This window comes from Callithrix jacchus, chromosome 16 (assembly GCF_049354715.1).
Source record: "Callithrix jacchus isolate 240 chromosome 16, calJac240_pri, whole genome shotgun sequence".
In the NCBI taxonomy this organism is placed as follows: domain Eukaryota; kingdom Metazoa; phylum Chordata; class Mammalia; order Primates; family Cebidae; genus Callithrix; species Callithrix jacchus.
The window spans coordinates 77,272,358-77,297,500 of record NC_133517.1 but is presented as its reverse complement, the minus strand read 5'-3'; the positions used below and the strand labels follow the sequence as shown (position 1 = coordinate 77,297,500).

Below are 25,143 nucleotides of genomic sequence, written 5' to 3'. Positions count from 1 at the left end.
TAAGTGTCTTTCCTCTGATTCTACCAAACTCTGATCATTCAAAATAATTCGGGTCTGTTCAAGCTCTCTCTCACCTGATGACTTTGTTTTCTTTTTCTTTTGTTCAATTGTTTGGTTGAAAATCCAAGGACTTTGTAAAAGCTTTTCTTTCTTTTCAGAATGCTTCTGTTTCATATCTTCTCCAGGCTAGCTCTCTCTCTCCTTTTTCAGCCTGAAGTTCACCTCCTCACCTATGTACTTCTTGATCATTCTACCTGAATAGGTTGCATACTTGCACTCTCGCCCCTCAGCCTTCTACCATCAGAGCAACTCATGTTTTGTTAGTGTGTGTTTGTGTAGCTGGACTCTAAACTCCATAAGGCCAGTTTTTCTCACCCCTGCATACTCAGAGTTCAGCAGTAATACCTGTTGCATAAATTAATGAGAAGGCATATCTTAAATAACTTAGTTAATGTTACCCAACTCATGAGGGCAAAGCCTGGAGATGAACACAAACTCTAAACCATCATGGGGCTCTGCTGGAATATGGTGGCTTGCTCATTCATTCTTACTTTTGATCAGTAATTTCGAGAACATGTTTTAGATTGACAATATGTGCTAAGCCAGGTGCTAGGTGCTAGGGACACAAATAAAATGGTCATTGATCCCAAGAACATAATCTGGACAACTTTAAGTGAATACAGTCACAGAGGGAGCAAGGTACTACCAACTGATTTCAGCACTCTGCTTGGTTTTTTTCTGAGCTTCTGCACTGAGGCTACTGTAGGGTAGAGAAATTCTTTATCTAGTAGCCCATGGTGAATTTTCAGAAGAATCTGAAGATTTTGGCTTGAAATAGTGAGAAGTTTGAGAACAAAAGTTTCATCAATTAATTATCACATCAAAGGGTATAGATCAGAAGAGATACCAACTTGAACCAAAACTTACATGAATAACAGCTGAAAACAAAACAAAGAAAATAACAAATTTCACTCTTCATCACAGCATAAGAAACAGAATTTTCCAAAACCCACTCATTTCTTTTTTTTTTTTTTAGATGGAGTTTCGTTCTTGCTACTCAGACTGGAGTGCAATGGCTCGATCTTGGCTCACTGCAACCTCTACCTCCTGGGTTCAAGCAATTCTTCTGCCTCAGCCTCCCAAGTAGCTGGGACTACAGGCACGCACCACCATGCACAGATAACTTTTGTATTTTTAGGAGAGACAGGGTTTCACCATGTGGACCAGGATGGTTTGTTCTCTTGACCTCGTGATCCACCTGCCTTGGCCTCCCAAAGTGCTGGGATTATAGGCATGAGCCATCGTGCCTGGCCCCATATGAGGCTTTCTATCTCATGCCTTCTCTGTCTCTCTGCTCTCTTGATTCTCTAAGAGAAGAGATCTCTGTGATTCTCTTGAATTTTTTTCCCACCTCCTCCTTTAGTTCTAGCTTTGTGTGCTTCTCCTTTCTCTGGAAAATCTCAAATGTCCTCAGTGAAGACTTTCTGGCCCTCTTCAATCTTCCCAAGGCCGATTGTTGAAATGTTGCCTTAGGATGTCTTTCCTTTGGTTTAAAGTTTTGCTCCTGTTAATATTTTAAGTTTCTCTTTAGTCTTAGTGGCCATATCTTGGTGGTTATATATTATCCATATGAGGCTACCCTTGGTGACTCCATGAATTATGCTGTTTATGGGAGCAACAGCATGAAGAGCAGGGAAGAATCTGAGACACAGCTTTAGGCTCAAGGCACAGTGCAGTCACCACTTCTTTTTTTTCCTTCAGCAACATATTGGCTTGATCAATAGGCAGTAGGTAACAGGTAACAATGCTTCATACTTGTCATCAGTTTCTGTTGTTTTTTGGGGTATATTATTATTGTGGCTTCTTCAGAATAGTCAAGTAATTTTCCTTAAAAGACAGAAAAAAGGCCAGGCGAAGTGGCTTATGCTTGTAATCCCAGCACTTTGGGAGGCCGAGGTGGGTGGATCACTTGAGGTCAGGAGTTCGAGATCAGCCTGACCAACATGGTGAAACCCTGTTTCTACTAAAAATATAAAACTTAGCCGAGTGTGGTGGTGAGTGCCTGTAATCCCAGCTATTCGGGAGGCTGAGGCAGAAGAATCGCTTGAACCTGGGAAGCAGAGGTTGCAGTGAGCTGATATCATGCCACTGTACTCCAGCCTGGGAGACAGAGTGAGACTCCATCTCAAAAAAACAAAACCTACAGAAAAGTTGAAAGATTAGTGCAAAGGGTCTGTACATAAATTCATCAACTGTTAACATTTTGTATCCCTTTTCTTGCTCTTTCTCTACACATACACTTTTCCTTGGAACCACATGATACTTTCTCATATTCAGATCACCGAGGACTAGCAGAAGTCTAAGTAAAGTCCCTGCTGCGGAGATGGAATTCCAAACAAAGAGACGATGCCTTTTGGAAAACACAGAGCCTATGCAGAGAGAAGAAAGCTTGGAAATGTGTTCATATCTTCAGAGAGGTTGTGCCTACGAAATAAGGATAGGATACTATTAAAAACCCTTTCAAAACACAAAATCGATGTATTGGAAATCAAAATGTAATAGCAGAAATTAGAAACTACAATATATGGCCAGGCACACTGGCTCATGCCTGTAATCCTAGCACTTTGGGAGACCAATACAGGTGAATCTCTTAAGTCCAGGAATTCAAGAAATCGAAATAAAATTAAAATACAGAGTGAAGAAATCCAGAAGATAGAACAAAAGGACAAAGAGAAAAACAGTAAAGAGAAAGCAATAACATTACAGAAGCATTCTCAGAGGTCTATTATCTGAAAAAGGAAATCCAGACAAAAAGAATAGAAAAATAGAAGGGAGGATTTCATTAATAAGATACTTAGGGAGATTTTTCTGGAAGAAAAGCATGAGAATGGCTAGATTGAAAGAATCTGTGGAGTACCTAGTACCATGGATGAAACTGGACCCACATCAAAGCATACCACTGTGAAATTTCAAAACAGAGAAGACAAAAAGGTTTTATAAGCTTGCAGGGGGAGTAGGCCGTTGGGGAGATAGTTCGCTCAGAGGGGACCAAAAGTCAGAATGGCTTCTTAATCACAGAAACCACACAGGAAGTAAGAAGGAAGGGAGCAACACCTTCACCATGGTGAAGGAATATTATTTCTAAGCTAGGATTCTGTGCCCATTAAACTTGTAATGAAATGTGAGGGTAAAACATAAGATCTGAAAAATGTGTTCCCCTTCACCATGTACCTTTCTTAGGATACCACTGGGGAATATCCTTATTCAACATGACGGAATAACATTAGAACTAGGAAGACATGTACAATTGAAAGGGGGATGGCAGCATAAACGAGCCTATCCTTTTTTTTGAAATAATAGGAAATATATAAATGATGTTTAAAATTGATTAATAGGGCTGGGCATGATGGCTCTCATGCCTGTCATCCCAGCACTTTGAGAGGCCTAATCAGGCAGATCACCTGACGTTAGGAGTTTGAGACCAGCCTGGCCAACATGGTGAAACCCCATTTCTACTGAAAATACACAAAAGTAGCAGAGTATTGTGGTGGGCACCTGTAATCCCAACTACTTGGAAGGCTGAGGGAGGGGAATCGCTTAAACCTGGAAGGTGAAGGTTGCAGGGAGCCAAGATCCTGCCACTGCACTCCAGCCTGGGCAACAGAGTGACTCCATTTCAAATAAATAAAATAAAGTAAAACTGATTAATAGACATATAATATAACACACATGTGTGTGTTACTTAGAAGTATGGAAATTTGGAAAGTCTCAGAAAAAACCTGCTAAAAGAGTAAAAAGTGCTTACTTCCAGAAAGCAAGACAGCATTATTTATATTTTACAAGTTTTCAGTATTATGTAACTTTAAAAATTACATGTATGAATTATTTTAATAAAATAATTTAAAAATTCTAATAGTCCATATTCGTTTTCCCAGCATGTGTGGAATCCAAAAGCTTCTCGATAAAAGTTCTTTTTCTTATTTGATATTGTTATTATTGGAAAGAGTCTTGGCTTTTTGTCAGATTATATTTAATCTAGTAATATCTGACATTGACATTTTGGGGATTTAAATGGGGCATTTAATCCATTGGATCTCAGTTTTTTCTTTCTTTCTTTCTTTTTTTTTTTTTTTTGAGATGGAGTTTCCCTCTTGTTACCCAGCCTGGAGTGCAATGGCATGATCTCGGCTCACTGCAACCTCCGCCTCCTGGGTTCAGGCAATTCTCCTGCCTCAGCCTCCCGAGTAGCTGGGGTTACAGGCACGCGCCACCATGCCCAGCTAATTTTTTGTATTTTTAGTAGAGATGGGGTTTCACCATGTTGCAGGATGGTCTCAAACTCCTGAACTCAGGTGATATAACTGCTTTGACCTCTCAAAGTGCTGGGATTACAGACCTGAAATTATCCTTTTAAAAACACAATTTATATCTCATCATTTCTCTGTTGTTTAAACCTTGCAGTAACTGCCCATTTCTCTCAACATAAAAACCAATGTCCTTACCTTCACCCCCCTCAACCTGGCCCCACACTCATTTTTTTTTTTTTTTTTTAGGTGGAGTTTCGCTCTTGTTACTCAGGCTGGAGTGCAATGGTGCGATCTCGGCTCACCACAACCTCTGCCTCCTGGGTTCAGGCAATTCTCCTGCCTCAGCCTCCTGAGTAGCTGGGATTACAGGCACGCGCCACCATGCCCAGCTGATTTTTTGTATTTTTAGTAGAGATGGGTTTCACCATGTTGACCAGGATAGTCTCGATCTCTTGACCTCGTGATCCACCCGCCTCAGCCTCCCAAAGTGCTGGGATTACAGGTGTGAGCCACCACACCTGGGCAGTTTTTTCATTTGTAAAGCGAAGGGGGGTTGGCACATAGTCATACATTGCTCAATGATAGGGATACAGTCTGAGAAATGCATCACTTGGCAACTTTGCTATTGTGTGAACATCTTAGGATGTACTTACACAAACCTAGATGGGATAGCCTACTGCACACCTAGGCTGTATGGCATAAGCCATTGCTCTTAGGCCACAAATTTGTACCGCATGTTACTGTACTGAATACTGCAGGCAACTGTAACACAATGGTAAGAATTCACGTTATCTAAACATAGAAAAGATACAGTAAAAATGTGATATTATAATTTATTCTTATGGAACCAACCACTGTATATGCAGTTCTTTGTTGAGCGAAATGTCATGCCTCTCGTGACTATGTATATCATCTCTTCGACCTGATCCAGCAATGTTGTGCTATGAATGGAACCTTTGATGCAGTGTGCATACACTGATAGGACACTGTCACACATGAAAAACTTGGCTGCTGTTAGTTAGGGCCATGACTTTGATCTGGGCCACGGAACTGAAAAGATGAGGAATGTCTTAATCATTGGTTCAAGAACATAAAAGGCATTTGTGAGAAAGGGAGGGCTCCAGCACCATAAAGGACAGAAGACAATATGATTTTCACCTCTGAATAAGTCTTAAGCTTGCAGAGCGAATGCATTAAATAGGGTGAGGGACTTGAATGCAGTCATAAAGCAAAAACCCTACAGGAGCATGGGAGGTATTGCTATATTGTCTGGAAACAAGTCTGCACACTGCAGGGGAGAAAGCTCTGGCCTGGGAGTCAAACCGTTTGAATTCTAGTGTTCACTTTGCTGTTAATACTCCGGCTATAGTTGGACAAGCTGTCTCATGTCTTTTGTTCCAGCTTCAGGATTGGTGAAATAATGGTTGATTCGGTTGAGTTTCTCCCATTAATAGGGAAATAAATCAAATGTGGAGCTAATGGGGTTGTTCATGGATCGAGACAAAAGGTTCGGGAAGAACAGAAGTCAGATGTTCTGGAGCTCTGAGCAGGGCTGGTATTCAAAAGCTTGAGCAACCAGGGTCACACAGGGACAGTCCAGTCAGAATGAATGCTGGAAGCTACATTTCATCAGGGAGGTAGAGGCCTGCAGAAAATCTAAAGGCTACCTCTTCAATTGTGGGACTGAAAGGGAAATCTGAGGTAGATCCCAGGGAGAGGCAGGGAAGAGGACATTCAGGGTGCTGGAGAAACAGCTATTTCCCAACCAATATGAAAATATTTCTTTTTTTTTTTTTGAGATGGAGTTTTGCTCTGTCACCCAGGCTGGAGTACAATGGGGTGATCTTGGCTCACTGCAACCCCTGCTTCTGGGTTCAAGCTATTCTTTTGCCTCATCTTCCCTAGTAGCTGGGATTACAGGTTTGCACTGCCATGCCTGGCCAACATATATATACACATACATATATATATACAACATATATATATATATATATATATATATATATATATATATATATATGTTGTATATATATATGTGTGTGTGTGTATTTAGTAGAGACGGGGTTTTACCATATTGGCCAGGCTGGTCTTGAACTCCTGACCTCAAATGATCTGCCCCCCTTGGCCTCCCAAAGCGCTGGGATTACAGGCATGAGATACTGCACCTGGTCGCATTTCAAGATTTTAACAGCTGGTATAAGCGGTCCTGCTGTAGGTGAGAGTGCTATCTGGGTATTAGGAGTGTTCCTTCAGCTCTCATTGTTAGGATAAACTGAGATAAAAGTTCAAGAAACATTTTTCCTGCCCTTATGTCCCATGACTTAATACTCATATTCGAGAGGAGAGTATCTCTTTAGCTTAGTCTTTTATGCCCACTAACTTGGGAGTAGGGGTAAAAAGGGCAAGCTGAAAGACAACCCCCCTGCAACTGCATACGATGGATTAGAGGTAATTTAATTTTTTTTTTTTTTTTGAGATGGAGTCTCACTCTGTTTCCCAGGCTGGAGTGCAGTGGCAAGATCTCAGCTCACTGCAGCCTCTGCCTCCTGGGTTCAAGCAGTTCCCTGCCTCAGCCTCCCGAGTAGCTGGAATTACAGGTGCCTGCCACCATGTCCAGCTAATTTTTGTATTTTTGGTAAGAGATGGGCTTTCACCATCTTGGCCAGGCTGTTCTTGAACTCCTGACCTCCTGATCTACCCACCTTGGCCTCCCAAAGCGCTGGAATTACAGGCATGAGCCACCGTGCCCGGCCTTGGAGGTAATTTCCTAAAGGAATTCAGACTTCTGCTACTATGGTTGAGATACAAAGTGCTTAACAGCTGGTATGACAGAGACATCAGTTGGTTAGAAGGCCATGGGCCCTTGACTGTGAGGCAGAGTCTGGAAGACACTGTTGTGCTGGCAATCAACCATCTGTTACCAGCTATGCTATTATAAGATCGGGGCAAATATGGGAGTCCCGGAAGCAGGAATGGGGGTCAGCATGGATGGGGGATCGTGGGAGAGGGGTAGGGAATTGGGTTGTTATTGCTCATAGGTATGGTATATTATTATCAGCTGGTTACTGGCCGAGTATCAAGGTAGAATGGGCACCAGATTGGGGGGAAAATCACAGCTGGATGTTACGGAGAGGTTAGAGTAGAACTGCAAATAATTTGTTCAGCTGAAACTGGGGTTTGCTACAGCTTTCGTGGTGGTATTTTTTGGTTATCACAATGCTTAGGAGATGGGTAGGTGCTATTGGAATTTGGTCGATGGGGCCAGGAATGATCAATGTTCTACAAAGTCTGGGGTAGTCATGCTGTCCTTCCCAGAATGTCAATAGTACCTCTGTTGAGAAACATGGAAACAAGAATCTTCCAGAAGGGGCAGCTGAAGAGAGTACAGTCCTGTGCAATGGGCAGAAGGGGGATATTACCAGTTTGGGTAACGTAGCTGCTGCCGTTTATTAATTGTTAGTTATGGATTAGGTCCATAAACACATCTATTATTTAATCCATATGACAATCCCCTAAGATATAATTAATTACCCTCTTTTTTTTTTTTTGGAGACAAGGTCTCAGTTTGCCAACTCAGGCTGGAGTGCAGTGGCACCATCTCAGCTCACTGCAACCTGAAACTCCTGGACTCAAGTGATCCTCCTGCCTCAGCCCTTCAAGTAGCGGGGACTACAGGTGTGCACCATTATGCCTGGTTAATTTTTTGGCATTTTTTTTGTGACAGGGCATCACCAAGTTGCCCAGGCTGGTCTTGAACTCCTGAGCTCAAGTGATCCACCTGCCTGATTGAAGAATGGCTGATTGAAAGCAGCCATTCTGATTTAACATTAACTGAGGTTTACCTACATTTAAAGTGAAATGCAAGAAGCCAAAAGTTAAGGAGAGGAAGAAAGGATGAGGTAAAATTCCTGAAAAGGAACCCATTTTATACGATGACTAAATCAATACAAATCATGTAAGATTTTTATCAAACAAATATGCTTATTTGTGAGTTTTTGCACACAGATTTCACATTTTAAAATAATCAGGGAACCTCCCATTCCCAATTTTGTGTAATCACAGACATGAGCCACTGTGCTGGCCATTCACTCTTTTCACACATGAGGAGTTAGGCTCAGGGAGGCAAAATAACTTCACTAATGTGAGCCAAGAAAGGGGCAGAGGTGTGTGTGCAGTCTTTAGAGAGAAACAGGATCACAGTCATGTCACAGTTGTCTCATCCTGAAATCAATTACTGTGGGAAACTGGAATTTTTGGTTATCTTTGAAAAGGCCCCAGATATTCATTTGCAGGTTTTTTTTTTAGATGGAAGCAGGGAAACTTCAGTGGGGGCTTTTGGTCTTGTTTCTGTGATTCAGTTCCCAGTACTCCACCAGACTCTAAGGGCGGGCCTTAAGATCAGTGTGGAATAACCACTCTCGAAAGGGCTGACACTTCACACACAACTGCAACTAAATGAAAAACTGATTGAAACCAGCCATTCTGATTCAACATTAACTGCGGTTTATCTAACTTTAAAATGAAATGCAAGAAGTCAAAAGTTAAGGAGAGGAACAAAGGATGAGTTAGAATTCTTAAAAAGAAGCCCATTTTATATGGTTACTAAATCAATACAAATAATCACATAAGGTTTTTATCAAACAAATATTAAGCTTATTTGTGGGTTTTTACACACATATTTCACATTTTAAAATTATCAGGGTAAAAGTGTTCCTATTTCACCACATCCTCTCCAGCATCTGTTGTCTCCAGATTTTTTAATGATCGCCAAAACCTAAAATACAATTAAAAAATAAATAAATAAAATAAAATCATCAGGGAACCTCCCATTCCCAATTTTCTGTAATTAAATGATTGGAACTCCTCGTATCTTTTACCTAAATTTTGTGCTAGCATTGCAACTACCTCCTCAGAGGGAATTACAAAAAAACTTATGCTAGTCATCTGCATGTTGGAAAAAATGAACACAAGAGTAAGTTTTTATTATCGAAAGGAGAAATCAGACTATGAGAGTGAGACACACTTTTATGGGGCAGACGGAAAAAGATCTAACTAAAATGGTGGTTGTCTTCAAGAATAAATACTTATTTCAGGTATTGTAGTCCCTGCGTGTGGAACTAGGGCGAATGGGGGTCCTTCTAGATCCCGCCTCTCCCGAACCCGCGCAACACGAGGTGGCGCTCTCTCTTTGCAGTCCTCGGACGCTGAGCGGGTCTCCTAAAAAGCTACGCCGGCCGGAGAATTGCGTTCAGTGAAGCGCGGAAGCCGAAAGGCGCCTCGCTCCTGCCGCGCCCTGTAGCTAAATTGAGGCCAATTCCTAGCGAGACCGAGGGACGCGGGGCGGCGGTGGGGGCTGGAGAGGGCCTTCCACTGACTCCAGCCGCAGGACCTCTGCTGCAGCTCGGAGCACGCTCAAGGATGCAAGTAACACATTCGGAGAGAGCGGGGAAGGTGGCTAGCAGCAGCGTGGGCGGTCGGAATGTCGGAGGGGCCGCCTTACAAATCGCAGCCCTTCTATCTGGATTCTCAGCTGGGCATGATGGAGGCCGATTTGGAAACCTAAGAGTACCACTTGCCCTCCTCTCTCTTCGCTCCCTCACCAGCCTTTGGGGGTGGCGAAATACTCTTCAGTTTTTCCAAGGCAAGAGAGTATTTTCTCACAAAATACGGTTTTGTTGAATTCTCAGTTTCCACCCAACGTCCCCCTAACATTTGTAAAGAATCGGGCGTGCAGGATGGGGGATATGGGTCAAAAATCAGTAAAGGTGGTGACTTTTCTAGAGGGCCCACTCAGCAGGTGAGGACCGAGTCTCCGCAGAGCCAGCGCCGGGCCCCGGTGGCCTCCTGTTCTTCCCACCTCAGGGCAGAGCCTCTCAAAGGATGGACTGCAAGGATTTGAACCACCAGGGGGTGTGATGATGGCAGGGCCCGAGGCCTTAGCTCAAGCTCCTTGAACCAGAATCTCTGCGGGTAGGGTGGGGTGGGGAATCGGCAGGTTACGAAGTACAACCACATGAAATCGCCGATATTTGTCCTTTTGTAACCTACAAAAATGTCAATTTCGATACCTCCAGCCGATTCCCCTGCACTTTAAAGTTTGGGCATGGCTGCTTTGGCGTTTTAGAGCCCTTGGGCTTATTCAGAAGAGGAAGAGGGAGAAGAGGAGGCTCCAAGGGGGCCTTTACAGTGGATGCCTCTTTCACTCGGAGCCTTTGACGCGGGAAGGCAAGGTCAGTCTTTTGAGAATGGGGAAGTGGGCACCCAGCACCTGAAATCCGGAGGGCTCCAGACCTCCCAAAGCCACCGGGGACGGGGGTGGGGGTCTGGCTTGAAAGCTTGCACTTGCTTCTGCCCATGTGGAAGGGAAAAAGCCCGGCTCGTTCCCCCGGAGCGCCACACCCGGCTGCGGCGTGCACCTGGGGCGACTGCCAGGTTTCGGATAGGGGAGCGCGTGGGCAGCACGGGGCTGGCTCCTCGACGTCTCCGGTAGGGCGGGGATGGGGGAGTGGAGGAGGAGAGAAAGTGGGGGGCGTTAAGAACTTAGGCCTGCCTCCCACCTCCCGCCCCCGCGGCTACCCTCAGCTCTATAATTGGCTGCCGGCGGGCCTTCCTTTCCTCTTATCTGATCCTGGGCGCCCAGCTGGAGAGGCGGAGGCAGCTCCCGGAGGCTGGGAGTGCAAGCGCAGCGGGAGAAGGAGAGGGAGCGAGAAAAAGAGAGAGGCTAATTAAAAAAGGGTACTCGGAGGGAAGAGAGAAAGGGCGGTGCGCAGCCGAGGACCAACTCGAGGTGCAACTTCCATCTCCGTTAGGCGCCGAGAGCTCCCAACCTGGGCTGTAACCTTGCCCAGCACAGGTCAGTTCGTCTTTCTCTGCTCTTCTTCGGCTCTGCTTCGAAGACCATTCAGGAGGAAGGGAAAGTGGAAACAGCGGGCCACCTGCAGACGCAAAGCAATTCCATGGACTTTCTTTACACGCGTGCGCCCAGGATGGCTTGGGGACCTTTGGGATGGGATGGGACCGGTGCGCCTGGATGCCTCTTGGCGGGGCTCATGGGGCAGGGAGATGAGAGGCATTGAGTGGTGAGAGCGCAGAGATCGTGGAAATACCATGTGCTGCTCCGGGAAGCTTTTCCCAGTGTTTGGATGACGTGAGCGTGTGGCGGGAAGAAGCTGCGTTTGGCTGCGGACAGTGGCGGCTCCAGCATTTCCATACAGAAGGGGCTTAATTTGGGTGGGATCGGTCTTGAAGGGCTGTGTGTACATTAAAAATCCGCTGTTTTATTTAGCTTGGGTTTGGGATAGCTTGGGAGAGCCGCTGATGGAGATCAGAGGGGATGAAACTTACCCAGCCACCTGTTGACACTGCCACAGATTTGGGTAACTGAGGGACCAGGCGCTGGACGCAAAGGAAAGCAGCTAGGCATAGCGTGATGATGGATGGGGGCGTTAGGCGCTCCTCCACCTCTCTGCACCGGGAACCTGGGATACTTCGTGCGTTTTGCTTTGGTGCCAGAAGCCAGGAGGTTGCGGTTTCGAGAGAGACACCGCCTGGTTGTAATGTTGGAGGATCCTCCGCTTTAGCTTGTCGACCTCTCGTTTGCCCCCTTTTATTTCTCTGACACCCCCCCCCACGCCCCCACAAGCCTCCTATTACTTAGTGCCTGGGCAGATGGGCATCCGGGACAGCTGGGCTTTGGCGCACAGTTCGCCCATCGGGGACAGGGTTAGGGCTAGATTAAAAGGAGCACCATGGAGCCATTACAGTGGCCTCACTCCCACAGCAGGGCCAGAAGGCTGCCAGCAGGTCCAGGACCATAGGCGCTCAGATCTTAGTGCTGGGTTCTTGGGTCATCTGTGGCTCAGGGTTGCTCTGCTAAGGTCTGGAGGGTTTTGGATCTGCCCTTACGAAACTGTCCAAATGAGGCTTGTGTGCAGCTTTCACACGGGCCAGGATTTCCCCCTAAACATTGCTTCTGGAGCTGCTGCTGAGGGTCCATTACTTCTGCAAATTTTGGAGAGTCCTCTGTTAGCAGCAACTGAAGGGGTGGGAGTAGGGGCAGGAACAAGACAAAGATGGGAGAAAGATTTTGGTGGCTGTGGAGAGGAGCGCAGAAATGAAAATGGACTTTCCTGAAACTCCCCTCTTAAAGGTCCTGGGGCCCCTCCTCTACTGAGCGACAGGGAGGGCCTTTTTTTTTTTTTTTTAAACAATACTTGCAGTAGGTGATAGAGACACTCTACTCAGATCCAGCAAACAGGCTTTAAACTGGATGCAGTCAAGGACCTGGTGTTTCTGACAATGTGATCCAGTCTGCACACAAACTCACTGGTACATTTAGAGTGAGTGAATGAATAAACGAATGAATGAATGAACAGCATTTGGATATTTGGTTTTTCAGAAGAGCAACTTGGATTCCTCTGAACTCGAGGGCTTCGTTATTATAAGGTAAACTTCAGGATGGTTTTGTTTGCTTGTTTTTTAAACAGCTTTATTGAGATATAATTCGTATACCTCTTCAATTAACCTATTTAAAGTGTACAATTCAATGATTTTTAGTGTTTTCACAGAGCAGAGTAAATCCACAATTTTAGAATATTTTAGCACCCCAAAAAGAAACCCTGTACCTATTAGCAGTAACTCCCCATTTCTCCCTAACCTGCCGCCCTGTCTGTATGGATTTGCCTATTTTGGACATTGCATATAAATGGAAGTATACAATATGTGGTCCTTTGTGACTGCTCCTTCTATCTAGCAAAATATTTTCAAGGTTCATCCATGATGTATAGGCTGTCTTTCTTACTCTCTCAGTAAACACTGGGTATCCATCCTCTCTTTCTCTCTGGGGAGCCCTGAGCCAGGATAGACCTGAATCTCCACTGCAGCCCTGACCTCCTGTGGGTCCCTTTGAAAGGACAGGCGCCCCACTGGTAAAGCCTCTTAGTAATTCCCTGGGAAGTATTCCTTGGAACCCATTAGGATTCCTGGAGCAGTTTTGGATGGATCTCAGGCTTCAGGATTGATGGGAGGAGCCTCTTGGCACTTGTCCTGCTGTGAACCGTCCAGCTGAGGATTTCAGAGAACTCTTGGGGCCCTCCACGCATGTCTTGATTTTTCAGAATCAGACAGGGCTGGTCCTAAAAATGAGCCGAATACATCGATCTGATTTGAGGGGCACTAGGGAAAGCCCCTAGCCCATTAAAAAGACCACTTGGGGAGTTGCCCTTTCAATCTTAAATATTTCCTAGTGTCACACGGTAAAACACAAATGTCTTTAGCCCATTTTCAGTTGACAGCTTCTGCAGTGATGCGACTGTAAAGCCACATTCGCAGTCACTTTTATCCAAACCCAGCCAAATGACTGCTGTTTTCCTGGCCTGTCTGGTGTAACCTAAGATCCCTTTAAAGGACAAGGGCCTTCCTGAATTGCTGCATGATGGAGTGGTGCCGGTTGAGCACCACTGAGCTAACAAATTATCTGGGATTATGATAGTTCGTTGAGACAAAGTTATTGGTAAACGAGGTGCTGTTTACCAATCCTCCCCCCACCCAAGGAACTGACAGTGGAGTGGAGGGAGAAAGTTTAAAGGAAAGTGACAAAAATAAACTTTCTTCTTGGCAGATTTGCTTTGAGATAGTACTGGATGTTAGGAAAATCATTCTGCTGACTGCTGGAAGTAAATAAAAAGCAGCAGCGATCCAGTTACTTTTCTGCATACACCAAGCTTTTGTTATAGACCAAACTGCATCCTGTTTCTCTGGCAGGTGTGTGTGTGTGTGTGTGTGTGAAATGGCATATTTTTCGAGTACTTATTGGGTATATGACTTTCTCTCTTTTAGAAACACACTTAAGTCTCCCAGTTACTTGGGGAAGCAAATATTATTCCTCCTTTAGCAATCACTAAGCTTCAAGAATAAAAAGTAGCTTATATTGGATCACAAAGCCAGCAAATGACAGAAACATGATTAAGAAAAGTCTGTATGGGGCCAGGCACAGTGGCTCATGCCTGTAATCCCAGCTGAGGTGGGTGGATCACCTGAGATTAGGAGTTGGAGACCAGCGTGGCCAACATGGCAAAAACCCATCTCTACTAAAAATGTAAAAATTAGCTGGACGTGGTGGTGGTCACCTGTAATTCCAGCTATTTGGGAGGCTGAGGCAGCCATTGAGAAATATAAAAGAGTCTATGGGAAGTTCTGAGAGTTCTTTAAGTCAAAGTTTAGAGCCTAGCCTTTCCATTTCCTCAAGGTAATTTTTTATTAGTAGGTCTTGTTGCACTTTTCTGTCTATGGACCTTTGTCAGAGCTACCCTGAAAGGTGTCCCTTTGAATTTTAGAGAGCAATGTTTTGCCTCATTTCTCCTAGAAATTACCTGAGTTGCTTATGAAAATTGGTCCAGAGGCTGTGCTTTGCTAAGTCATTTGAAATGTCTTAGGGTGTGTCTTTATCTAGGAGCAGTCAGAGGACCCTTTATTGGATAAAGATCTATTCCTGGGTGGCCTTTTACCTCTGGCTTTTGTAAAGAGGAGCACGTTGAATTGATGTCTAAAAATGATATTCCACTGCAGGTTGTTTGCTTCTGTTCTTCCTCCACTTCCCAGCCCTGCCTCCCACCATGTGCTAGCACTGTGCTAAGTATTCAAAATACAGTAGTGAATAATATGCTTTGGCAAATGGAAATGCAAATAGCTAACTACGGTATAGTGTTCAATGCTACAGAATGGAAAATAAAGATCACTACCGCAGGAAACAGGAAGAGCATCTGACCCCAGACTTAGAAGATCAAGGAAAGCATCCTGAAGGAAAAAATGTCTAAAGCTACCCTTTATACTGATTATAGATGTACATTTTCGTTAAAAAAATCTTTCATTTCTTTGACAGATTATGTCAGTGTTGGAAAAAAATGAAAAGAGAAAAGAAAGTCAGGTGAAGAACATTCCTGTGTCAAGGAGCTGTCATTCCGATTTGCCATACTTTGATGGTTCTACCTTCTATCACTTAGAACATACAGCATCAGTTGAATACTGTTCGAGCAGCTGTATATCTGAGGCTAGTTTACAGTCGAATTCCTTGCATTTGAGTAATTCACAGGGCTGCTACTAACCTAATAGAGTCCTTCTGTAAATTAGAAAAAAGGTAGCCCCTCTGCAAGTCTGTGCCATTAGGAGAAGAAAACAGTTCTGTTTTCTCTGGATAACACAGCTTTGCACTGGGACACACAACTTGGAATCAGTGTCTGCCAATTTCAAGTGTCACTGACCCTAGGCCAAGTGTAGATTGTTTAGTTCACTAATGGCCAGCTGTACACACACCAGCCCTGATCATTCAAAATCAATTATTAGATCAATCAATATTTACTGATTGCCTATGTGTGTTCAACTTTCTTGGCTGTGGGTTAAACTGCCCATCTAGATGTCTGGTAGTACCCAAGACCTAGAAGGTTAAAACAGTGACCGGAGCCATGAAACTAGCTGGACAATCTCGGTAAGACGAGGAACAGATGTAGTTCACTGGAGGCCTGGTTGGTGAGGAATCAAGTTTGGCGCTCCTGCTGGTGCCCCTCTGCAAACTGTTACCTGCCTCTGATAAGACAAAAACTACACAATGATATAAATCAAATATGTCACTATGCACACTGCTCACCAAGCACACTGTTAGTTCAACTGAGATTATTATTACTTTTTCACAGCAAAGCTTTTCTGATGAAGGAACCAAGACAATACATAGACTTGCATATTGGCATAAGCTCCTTGTCTCATTGAGGACCAGTAACAGTTCATAGACCAGCTACTTTGAGTAACACCAATCTAGGGAACATTGGTCCACATTTGGCCAGAGAGGTCATCTTAGATCCTCTCTGCCTTTATACAGTTTTCTTTTCCCTTTTTTCCTCTTATTTTTTCTTTGTTTCCTCTGCCTCCTCATCTTCTTTTTCATCATCATTTTCCTTTTTCTTCTCCCATCCCTTATTACTACTTTACTGTTGCTTTCCCCTTCTGTTTGATATTTCTCTCTTAAACAAAAATCACTGTGAGTTTTATTCAGCCTTTGTCTTTTAAAAAGCAAAATAAGGCCCAGCACTTTGGGAGGCCGAGGCGGGTGGATCACGAGGTCAAGAGATCGAGACCATCCTGTTCAACATGGTGAAACCCCATCTCTACTAAAAAAAAAAAAAATACAAAAAATTAGCTGGGCATGGTGGTGCATGCCTGTAATCCTAGCTACTCAGGAGCCTGAGGCAGGAGAATTGCCTGAACCCAGGAGGCGGAGGTTGCGGTGAGCCGAGATTGCGCCATTGCACTCCAGCCTGGGTAACAAGAGCGAAACTCTGTCTTTAAAAAAAAAAAAAAAAAAAAAGCAAAATAAGGAATGCCTAAGTGTGCAAGATAAGAAATAAAAATGGAAACAATCACCAACTTGGAGAACATTAAAATAATTGGATGGTGATTAAAATAAATCTATGACAATAAATTAGAAAACCTGGATGAAACGGATTATTTCTTTTTCTTTTCAGCTTTTATTTTAAGTTTGGGGATAGAAGAACAGGTTTATGACATAGGTATATGCGTAATGTTGAAGATTAGGGATTGAATGATCCCATCACCCAGGTAATGAGCATAGTACATAATAGGTAGTTATTCAACCCTCACCCACTTTTCCCTTCCCTCTCTATTAGTCCCCAGTGTCAATTTTTTTTCATCTTTATGTCCATGTGCATTAAGTGTTTAGATCCTGGTTATGAGTAAGAACATGTAGTGCATGGTTTTCTGTTCCTCTGTTAATTCACTTAGTATAATGGCCCCCAGCTGCATCTATGTTGCTGCAAACGAGGTGATTTTGTTCTTTGTTATGGCTGTGTAGTATTCCATGGTGTATATGTATCACATTTTCTTTGCCCGATCCATCGTTGATGGGCATCTAGGTTGAGTTCATGTCTTTGTTATTGTGAATAGTGGTGTGGTGAACATGTAAATGCCTGTGTCTTTTTGGCAGAATTATTTATATTCCTTTGGGTATATATCCATTAGTGGGATTGCTGATTTGAACATTAGTTCTGTTTTAAGTTCTTTGTGAAATCTCCAAACTGCTTTCCACAGTGGCTGAATAGTATAGTATTATACAGAAATATGTTTCTTTTTAATAGTATCATAAAGAAAATGGTTTAATTTACATTCCTACCAACAGTGCATAAGCATTCCCTTTTCTCTGCAACCCTGCCCACCTCTGTTATTGTTTTGACTTTTTAATGTAGCCATTCTGATTGGTGTGAGATATTATCTCATTGTGGTTTTGATTTGCATCTTTCTGATGATTAGCAATGTGGAGAATTTTTTCATGTTTGTTGGCTGCTTGTATGTCTTCCTTTGAAAAATATCTGTTTATGCCCTTTGCCTACTTTTTAAATGGGGTTATTTGTTTTTTGCCTGTTGAATAATTTAAGTTCTTTATAGATTCTGGATATTAGACCTTTGTTGGATACAGACTTTGCGAATACTTTCTCCCATTCTGTAGATTGTCTATTTATTCTCTTAATAGTTTCTTTCACTATGTAGAAGCTCTTTAGTTTGATTCAGTCCCAACTGTCAATTTTTGTTTTTGTGGCAGTTGGTTTTGAGGACTTAGTCATAAATTCACTGCGAAGGCCCATGTCTAGAATGGTATTTGCTAGGTTTTCTTCTACGATTTTTATAATGTTAGGTCTTACATTTAAGTCTTTAATCCATCTTGAGTTAATTTTCATATATGGTAAACGGTAGGGGTCCCATTTCATTCTTTTGCATACGGCTAGCTGGCTATTCCAGCATCATTTATTGAATAGGGAGTCCTTTCCCCATTGCTTGTTTTTGTTAACTTTATTGAAGATCAGGTGGTTGTAGGTGTGTGACTTTATTTCTTCTGAGCTCTCTAACCTGTTCTGTTGTCTGTGTGTCTGCTTTTGTACCAGTACCATGCTTTTTGGGTTACTGTAGCCTTGCAGTATAAAGTTGGATAATTCGATGCCTCCAGTTTTATTCTTTTTGCTTAGAATTGCTTTGGCTATTCAGCCTCTTTTTTGGTTCTGTTTAGACTTTTTTTTTTCTATTTCTGTGAAAAATGATGTTGGTAGTTAGATAGGAATAACATTGAATGTGGATATTGTTTTGGGTAGCATTCTATTTTTTTCTTTGAAACGGGAGTCTTGTTTTGTTACCCAGGTAATGTTTTGGGTAGTATTCTTATTTTAATGATATGAAATAGGTTATTTCTAAACCAAGTACAAATTACAAAAACTGATTTTTTATTATACAAAAATTAGGAATAAAACATTAAGCACAAACATGTTGAAAGAGTTGTTAAAAAGTAACCTCTCCAAGAGTGCCAAACTCTCCCCATGGTTTTGCAATTGAATGCTAATGAAAACGTTAAAAAAAAAAAATCAAGAATACTGGTGCTATTATAACTGTTCCAAAGTACAGTATACAGAAGGAAGAAAAAATTCAAGGTTTTTTTAATAAAACAAGAAAAATAATACTGATATCAAAACTTGACACAGCATAATAAAAAAGGAAAGCTACAGACTAATTTTGATAACATTGATGTACCTATTGATATGAATAGCAAATTAGTAAATAGAACCCAAAAGAATAATCCACGGTGATCAAGTTTGGCTCAAATTTTACATGCAAGTTTAGTATTAGAAAATGGATTAATGTAATTGTCATATTAAAAAATTAAAAGAAAAAAGTTAGGGGATCTTCATAGCTACTAAAATAATTTAACATTTTATTTCAGATTAATAGCTCAATTAAGTTTACACAGATGGAAATTTACTAAACATGATACATTTATGTCAGTATATATGTGTTTGTCTTCTATCTAACAGTCTGTCTAGCCATGTATCTTCAAAACCAAAGTCATTCCAAAGAAGTATTCCTACTAGAAACAAGAACAAGATAAAATTTCCGGGATAAATATTCTGAAGATAGTAGCCAAAGCAGTAAGAAAAGGGAAAGAAATAAGAAGCATAAAATTTAGAAGGTAAGAAGAAAGATATCACCTGCAGAAAAAATTAAGGAAATCAATGATTACAAACCTTAAGACTTTAAAAAAAGTTAAACTATAAAACTGCTTTACTATAATTAAGAAAAAACTTTTTAAAAAAGATTAAAGAAAAATCCATTAACACAGGACATAAAACATATATGTATATAATATGTAGAAATAAACTCAAAATGTCAAATTTGTAAAAATCTGTAAAGTGCTCATAAGGAAATGAAGATGAACTGACTTTAATAAACAAAATGAATATATTCTTTTTGATATAAAGATGGACTATTATATTAAAAAGATCAATCTACCTAAATCGATATACTGATTTAACACGACCCCAATTTTTAGGAGCTTTTGGTACCTAGTCAAAAGTAATCAGAAATCAAATATTAAAACATATTATAAAGTTCTGATGTTTACACTTACTTAATAGTCACACATAAATAGACAAATCAATAGATTTGAAAATAAAACATAGCATTGCTAACCTGTGAGCAAAAGGCAAATTATTCTATAAGTGGTATGGGACTAATTGGCTAGACATGGAGAATAAAAGTTAAAACTTTTCCATTTACATCAAAATCAGTTTTAGATGATCAAAGATTTCAATTTAAAAACTGAAAAAAGAGTACTAAAAGAAAATAAAGGAAAATACTATAATTCCAAAGGAGAAAGAGACTTCTATTGATGTCATAAACCATGGGAGATAAAAAAAAAAATATCGGGCAACATATTTCATTATATGTGATGGAAAAGGAGGCACATATTAAATGCAAGCATGTCTCAAAAAAGATGAACAATCCTGGCTGGGTGTGGTGGGTGGCTCATGCCCGTAATCTCAGCACTTTGGGAGACTGAGGTGGTCAGATCACTTGAGGTCAGGAGTTCAGGACAGTCTGGCTAACATGGTGAAACCCTGTCTCTACTAAAAATACAAAAATCAGCTGGATGTGGTGGTGCATGCCTGTAATCCAGTTATTAGGAAGGCTGACGCATGAGAATCACTTGAGCCTGGGAGGCAGAAATTGCAGTGAGCCAAGATTGTACCACTGCACTCCAGCCTGGGCGACAGAGTAAGTGAGACTCCATCTCAAAAAAAAAAAAAAAAAAAAAAAAACCAACCCCAAAATGAACACTCCTATAGAAAAATGACCAAGGACCTGTTAGAGAGTTCACTGATCAAAAGACATCTTAAGTAAATGAAAGATGTGCAGTCATATTATAGCCACAGGAGATGTTATAAATTGAACTACAATTTTTCATACATGAAATAATTTGCAAATATCAGAGCCAATGAGTTTATGGAAAAATCGACAGATATACTTTTTTTTTTTCCTTTTTTTGAGTTGGAGTCTCGCACTGTTGCCAGGATTGGAGTGCAGTGGTATGATCTCAGCTCACTGCAACTTCCACCTCCCGGGTTCAAGCGATTCTCCTGCCTCAGCCTTCTGAATAGCTGAGATTATAGCCGCCTGCCATAATGCCCAGCTAGTTTTTAGTATTTTTAGTAGAAATGGGGTTTCGCCATGTTGGCCAGGCTGATCTCAAACTCCTGACCTCATGGTCTGCCTGCCTCAACCTCCCAAAGTGCTAGGATAACAGGTGTGAGCCACCATGCATGGCCAGACACACATACTTTTGGTGGTATGTAAACTGGCATAATCTCTTTGGAGACCAATTTGACAATATCCATTAATACTTTTTATTTTCTTTTTGAGACAGGGTCTCCCTTTGTTGTCCAGGCTGGAGTGCAGTGGCACAATCTTTGCTCACTGCAACCTCCACCTCCCAGGTTCAAGTGATTCTCCCACCTCAGCTTCCTGAATAGCTGGGATTACAGATGCATACCACCACAGCCTGGCTAAGTTTTGTATTTTTAGTAAAATGAGGTTTCACTATGTTGGTCAGGCTGGTCTCGAACTCCTGACCTCAGGTGATCTGCCTGCCTTGGCCTCCCAAAGTGCTGAGATTACAGGTGTGAGCCATGACCCATGAATACTTTTTAGAAGGAATAAGCAAAACTTATGACCAGCAGTTACACTTTTAGCAAACTGTGTTAGAGAATATTTGTCCATGACTTTTTTGAGATTTTTGATTAACATTGCTTTGAATCTATAGATTAACTTAAAAACATTTGAACAGAACTCTTTTTTTTTAAAACCCATGAACATGGTGCACTGCTCTATTTAGTCTTTCTTTATTTTCTGTCAGTAATACACTTTCATATTTTTGTATGCTAAAGAGTATAGAGGCCTTGCATGTCATATTAATTTCTAACTATTTTATATTTTTGATGTCACTGTAAATACATTTGCTTTTTTGTTTTTATTTATTTTCCGCTATTATATAAGAACACAATTGATTTTTGCCTACTGATCTTGTCAGTCAGCCTTTCTAAATTATTAGTTCGAGTAGGGTTTTGTTTTTTTTTTTTTTGTAGAGTTCTTAGAATTTTCTGCCAAACAATCATGTTGATTGTGAATAGAGTCAGTTTACTTCTTCCTTCCTATTCTTTCTTCCTTTTATTTCTTTTTCTTGCCTGATTGCACTGGTGAGGACCTCTAGTACAATGTTGAGTGGAAATAGTTAACATACCTATTTTGTTCTTGATCTTAGGAGAAAAACATTCAATATTTTACCATAAAGTAAAATATTAGCTATGGAGTTTTCATTGATGCCCTTTATTAGAGTGAAGAAGTTCCTTTCTGTTTTTAGTTTGCTGAGTTTCTTTAAAATCCTGAATGCATGTAGAATTTTCTGAGTGCTTTTTGTCCTATTTAGATTATATACATACACATATGTATATATTAAAATCTCAGGCTAAATGATTAATGGATATTAGCCTTATGGTTAGCCTTTTTCTCCCTGAGGAAAGCAACATACTAAACATGCTAAATGACTTAAAAATTTTAAACCAATATTATATTCCTGTAATAAACTCTACTTGGTCATCATTATTCTTATTTTTATATATTGTTAAGTGCTATTAGATAATATTTTGTGAAGGATTTTTGTATCTATTTCATGAGGGTTATTCTGTAATTTTTATTTTTTGTGATGCTGTCTAGTTTTGACAAAAAAGGTTATGTTAAGGCTGAGTGTGGTGTCTCATGCCTGTAATCTCAGTGCTTTGGGAAGCTGAGGCAGGCAGATCACTTGAGGCCAGAAATTTGAGACAAGCCTGGGCAACATGGTGAAACCCCATCTCTGCTAAAAAAGCAAAAATTAGTTGTGTGGTAGGATGAGCCTGTAGTCCCAGCTATTTGGGAGGCTGACACAGGAGAATTGCTTGAACCCAGGAGGTGGAGGTTGCGGTAAGCCAAGTTTGAGCTGTTGTACTATATAACATGTATGACAGTGAGACTCTGTATCAAAAAAAAAAAAAAAAAGATTATGCTAGCCTTCACCTGTGTTTTCAGAAATAGTTTATGTGGGGTTGGTATTATATTTTCCTTAAATATTTCATAGAATTCACTAGCGAAGCCATCTTGGACTATAATTTTCCTTATGGAAATATTTTTAATAACAAATTTAATCTCTTTAATAGATATAGGGCTATTTTGGCTTTCTATTTCGTCATGTGTCTGTTTTAGCAAGTCAACTAGTATTTCAATAGTTTATTTCCAATTAAGCTAAATTGTTGGGATTACTGGCATAAAATTATTTGTATTTTTCCTTTTTAATGTTTTCTGGTTTGTGAAATAGGTAGCTATATTCTCTGTTATTCCTGGTATTGCTAATTGTGTCAGTCTCTGTTCCTTGATCACACTTCCTAAAGGTTTTTAATTTTTTTTGATATTTCAAAGAAGCAAATATTGGTTTTGTTAATTTCTGCTAATTTTCTATTTCTTTAGTTTTTGATTTTATCTTTATTAATCACTTCCTTCCACTTAATTTGGATTCATTTTGCTCTTCTTTTTCTAGCTTCAAGTAAAAAATTAGAACGTTGATTTTAAATCTTTCTTTTTTATGTAAATGTTTAAACCTATAAGTTTATCTCTAATTCTTTAGCTGCATTTCACAAATTTTCAAAACTTGTACCTTTATTTTCATTCCTTTTCAAACATCTAAAAATTTTCATTGTGATTTGACCTTTGACCCACCGATTATTTAGAAGCATATTGTTTAATTTTCAAATATTTTGAATTGATAAAGATACTCATTTTCTTCTTTTTAAATTTAATGGGGTCTTTCTGTATTGCCCAGTCTGGTCTCAAACTTCTGGGCTCAAGCAGTCTTCACACCTTGGCCTCCCAAAATGCTGGGATTACAGGTGGGAGCCACCACACCCATCCTATTATTAATTCCTAATTTAAATCTGTTGTCAGGAAACATACTCTGTATGCTTTCAATCTTCTGAAATTTATTGAGTGTTATTTTATGGCCCAGAAGTTGGCCTATTTGTTAAATTTTACTGGTACACTTTTAAAATGTACATCTTTGCAGTTGTTGGATGTAATGTTCAACAAAGATCAGGTTAGAGTCGTTCACATCTATATACTGATATATTATCTAATTGTTCAACCAGTTCTTGAAGAGTACTGAAATCTTCAACTTTGCTTATTTCTTTAGTCCTATTAGTGTTTGCTCTATGTATTTTGAAACTCCATTATTAAATTCATACACATTTATGATTAAGTTTTTCTGATTAACTGATCTTTACCATTCTGAAGTGTCCAGGATTTGAGGGCAGTTGTATGCAGATTTTGCTCTCATTACCCCCACATTGTGTCTCATTCTATCCTGACATTTCCCTTCTTAGTATCTAGTTCCTCTAGTATTCCTAAATTCTGTTTCCTGATGCTTTATGGTAGTAAGACAGCAGCTTTCCCCCGATTTCTGATCACCATAGCATACATAGTGGGGAGTTCCCTTAGAAAAAAGCTAAGCACCAAGCTAGTAGTAATAAAACTAGGTCTTTATTCCTAATTTAGAGTTTTTTCCTCCTATGTCATGATGCTAACAGATAAATGTAATAATTGCTCACTTCCTGTAGCACTTTTTAAATAGATCTCATTAGCTAATCTTGAAAATCTTTTTTTTTTTTTGATGATTCTGGATGTGAGAAGGGTAGTAGTTTAATAACAAGAAGAAATAAGGAGGAATACCCTCAAAGCCAACACACTGGATAATACATTAGGCCTATTTCTTTGGTTGCTGCTGTTTTTCTGTTCATTTTTTAATATACAGAAATGTGTGACCTAGATCATCAGTTGACTGTAAAATTCTCTTTTTATAAAGTAGATATTAACATATATGTAAAATGTGGAGTTCAGGAAGGCATCCTAGAGATCATTTTATTCAGTTCCCTGGCCTCCAAATTCAGGAATCTCTTTGATAACATCTCTTATGGGTAAAACTTAGCTTCTGCCCCAGAACTTCTAGTAAGAGAGAAGAGATGTTTCTAATTGTTAGAGAGTTGTTACAGAACTCCTGTGGGTTGGAAGCTTCCCACTGATGAGAGTTCTGTTTTCAGAAGCTACACAAAACAATGCTGTTTTAACTTCTACATAAAACCTCTTCTAATATATGAAAACTTCTGTTATGTGTCTCTGATTCTTATTTTTCTTTGGTATAAAATATGCGTTTCAATTAAATTGTAAGTGAGTTCACCTGAAGTTCACTTTTCAACTAATCTTTTTTTCAGTTAATCGTAAGTGAGCTAATGAAGGGGAAGATATGGTTTGAAGTTTTGTATCTTTCTTATTACCAACTATAATGCTTTGGTTATGTAGTAGGACTCTTAGTAAATGACTGTTGAGGCTGGGCATGGTGGCTCATGCCTGTAATTCCAGCACTTTGGGAGGC

At 40.7% G+C, this 25,143-nt stretch overlaps 1 protein-coding gene across 9 annotated transcripts in view; it reads left to right on the top strand.

Annotated features, from left to right (window-relative positions):
* The window catches only part of COL14A1 (collagen type XIV alpha 1 chain), a 389,701-nt gene that overhangs the window by 118,191 nt on the left and 246,367 nt on the right, over positions 1-25,143 (top strand). For 6 of the 9 annotated variants that reach the window (XM_054246787.2, XM_078353267.1, XM_035277300.3 and 3 more), the window contains exon 1: positions 10,923-11,160. The exons of 1 other annotated variant lie outside the window; for it this stretch is intronic. The gene's annotated coding sequence lies outside the window, so the exon portion shown is untranslated. Of the gene's footprint in view, positions 1-10,444; positions 10,538-10,922; positions 11,161-12,705; positions 12,753-25,143 lie in introns of those variants that run through there. 2 more of the 9 variants (XM_078353265.1, XM_035277297.3) reach the window with 2 other exon arrangements.